Source organism: Gastrolobium bilobum, unplaced genomic scaffold (genome assembly GCF_033153095.1).
Source record: "Gastrolobium bilobum isolate Gb01-03AN ecotype WA unplaced genomic scaffold, APGP_CSIRO_Gbil_v1 utg9367, whole genome shotgun sequence".
NCBI classification, from domain to species: Eukaryota; Viridiplantae; Streptophyta; class Magnoliopsida; order Fabales; family Fabaceae; genus Gastrolobium; species Gastrolobium bilobum.
In genome coordinates, this window is record NW_026897500.1 from 112,501 (window position 1) to 115,995 (window position 3,495).

General features: G+C 45.2%; 1 pseudogene; it reads left to right on the top strand.

Moving 5' to 3' along the window:
* Window positions 1–2,224: 2,224 nt before the first annotated feature.
* Window positions 2,225–3,495, top strand: LOC133307442 (sucrose synthase-like; annotated as a pseudogene).

Consider the following 3,495-nt stretch of genomic DNA (forward strand, 5'->3'; position numbering starts at 1 on the left):
GGCCTTCTCATCAGTTGCAGGGTTTGGTGGCCCGAAATTGAATTGGCTTCGCCAAAAGGCCTCATCTCTAGAAGCCCGGCTCGCGAGGCATCCCTCTCGCAGTAGGATTCCAAACCTCGCCTCGCTCTTGTGACATGCTATGTTTCCCCTCTTCATTCCCAAGTAATGGGTGAGTCCCATGCTTTTGTGGATCGCAATCTCACGCACTAATCCCTGCAGGTGCCCGTAGTAGGCCGGCTGCCCTACCTAAACCAACCATCATATCGGTCCCTAGGCCCCATTGCTGGAAAGGCTCGGCTTCAAAACCGTACATGGAGCTTCCGCCTCATACGACTCCTCTAGGGATGGAGGTAGGCCCAGACCAGGCTTGTGCGGTTAAGGTTGTTGTACACGACCTCATCAAAAAAGAATGAAACCTGGCGAAAAAGAAAGGAACACTTAGCTTAAGAGTTGGGGTGGGCTTAGTTGAGTTTGGTGATCTCATGGGTGATCATCAGCCAGAACTCACTATCAGGATTCCCCAACTCTTTTTCAAGCCATTTCTGGACCTGTCGACCTCGTTTTTTCGAGGTCAAGGTCGTCAAGGTGGTTGTCTAGGATGAGCGAGACATCCTTTTTTTGCTCATCCTGACTGCCGGGAAGGCCCAAATCCCAAGCTTCTGCCTGAACAACAGTCTTAGCAGCGAGCATCTCCCTCGCCGCATTGATGCGGGTGAGCCCCTGGTCGACCGAGCGGAGGAGATGCTCGTCCGCCATACCCGACCAGCAGTCCTTCTTGGGGAGTTCTGCTGCTAGAGCAGACTCCTGGAATAAGACAAACCAAACAAGAATAAATAGGATAACAGCTATTGTGGCTGTTCGCTCGAGTGTTGGCTTCTTTTCCCATCCGAATCTCTTTTTCAACCATTCGAATGCCTTTTTTAAAGATTCCATTTTCTTTTTTTCTTTCTTTTCTTGTTTCCGCTCCCCCCAACGAAAGACTTGTTTGTTGTAAATCGCTGGTTGGGTTTTTCCAACCAAGAAAGGCATGGGAGTCTTTGGGCATTGCTTGGCTTAAGTCAAGCTTGGATCAAGTTAAGTAAAGACTGACTACCTATAAAGTAAAGGTACCTCGCTGCACACTTTCTAGATATCTGTCTCCATTATGAGCTGCATGCTCTCATACACACTAAACACAAAAATAATCTTAGACTTTGCACTTAGTTACCCGAGGTTCGACTTGCATGTGTTAAGCAAGGCAATTGACTCGATCAAGAAGGAACTTCTCGACTCTAGAAATTCCTTCTTTGCCCCATCTCTCTTCGATGCCATCTTATTCTATGTAATTTGTCCGAAAGCCTAAACCTTTAAGGTATGAAGTTAGTTACAAAGGTCAATCCCTTTCCTGATGCCTGCGTATAAGTTCAGTTGCTATTTATTAAGGAACGAAGTCTACCATTAGTTATAAAAAAAAATGAATCTCATCTGTCCATGAAAAAGGAATTTCTCGTGATTTTTTGCCTGTTCTTTCCGTGACTCCTCTTAACTGAGACAAGAGATCGCTCCTAATCCTAAATGGCGCCTCTCTAAAGTCTCCGCCGCGTGGCAGTGAATGAGAACATGACATGATAAGGGCTGCTGCTCGCTATTGGGATTCACGAGATCATGTGTTCCGATTCGGTTAGCTACTTAGGATGAAGCACATGGAGACGATCTCGAACATAAATCAAAATACAACATTTTAAAAAGACAGAAGACCTTCCTAAGAGAGATGGAGAACCCTCTCTTCTCTCCTATGAATCTTGTTTGCACGAGCTTCTGTAATCCTATCCTGCAAAACAGCCTATTGGACAGGGCAAGCAGTCAAGCCTAAACCTGACTCCCCTAGTAGGCCAATCACAGCTCTTTCTTAGCCGCAGGATCGGCTACCCCCGATCGATTCCCCGCAACAAGCACCGTTTAGACAGACCAGTTAGTGAAGTATGCCAGTTTGCTAACTCCTTGCTCTGAGCTCTGAGTCTCCCTCTTTTGATTCACTAGCCTAAGGCTTAGCCAAGACTGAATCCTTCTATGCAAAGAGATATCCCCGAGCAGAACCGGTCTTTGCAAGTAAATAATGTCCAATAGGGGTAGGGTCTTTGAAAGAAGTCGTCCTTCTTACAGACATGATTGTCACGTCGATCGACAGTTGAGAAATCCTATCTCCGGGCCTTGACTTTAGGGCTATCTTTCACCCTTGACAGACATGGTTCAAGGTGACAGGTAGGCTTCCTCAATCAATATCGTTGGTCTCAAGAGACTGAGTCTCTCTTACGCAATATCTTTATTTAAGTCGAATACTTACTATGGATTTCTGCTTGTAGCACCCAGATCTTTCTCTTCCTAACCTTTTAAAAAGTCAGGAGACCTAGAACTTTCAGAGACTGCTGTAAAGAGTTAAAAGTAAAGGCTTGAAACTGATTTACTTACTTTAATTAAAAAGTGAAAGACTAGACCTCGCCTTTTGCTCTAATAGTAAGCACAGGAAGAAGCTGGCAGAGTCCAAAGACGAAGGAAGTAGTTCAAGCTGGGTAACGAACAAGGGGGGGCCTAGGCCGTGAAGGTAAAGTAGGGCAAGGCTTTCATCCTTCCCTTAGCCGGGATGCTACATTTAGAGAATAAACTAATTGCCTTTCAATTAGAAAGATTCATAAAGAGGAGTAAAGTAAGCAATCGGCTACAGGTCATTAGATGTGGAAGTTCCAGTCTTTTCGCTTCACAGAGGAAGTTGCGAAATAAATGACTGAGGAGTGAAAGAAAAAGCCAGATCGATCTTCTCATTGGCAACTACAGTGATGGAAAGATTGTTGCTTCTTTGTTAGCAATGGGGGTTACACAGTGCACCATCGCTCATGCTCTTGATAAAACAAAGTACCAAGATTCTGACATCTACTGGAAAAGGTTGGAGGAGTTTTCCTGCCAATTAACTGCTGATCTCATTGCCATGAATCATACAGATTTCATCATCGCCAGCACCTTTCAGGAAATAGCTGGAAGCACGGACAAGACGAGAGTCACAATGCTTTCACTCTTACTGGGCTCTACCGAGTTGTTCATGGGATTGATGTTTTTGATCCCAAGTGAAACATTTTTTCACCTGGTGCTGATACGAGTCTTGACTTCCCCTACACAGAGGAGAACAGGAGGTTGACTTACTTCCATCCTTAGATTAAGGAGCTCCTTTACAGCCATGTTGAGAACAAAGAACACTGATGTGTGCTAAAGGACCGGAGCAAGCCGATCTTCTTCACAATGGCAAGGTTGGACCGTGTGAAGAACTTGACTGGACTCGTTGAATGGTATGGCAAGAATGCTCGTCTCCGGGAGCTGGTTCACCTTGTTGTGGTTGGTGGTGATCGGAGGAAGGAGTAGAAAGACTTGGAAGAGCAAGCAGAGATGAATAAGATGTAAGGCCTTATTGATAAAGACAACTTTCATGGTCAGTTCAGGTATCTTTCTTCTTTCAACTGCTATTGA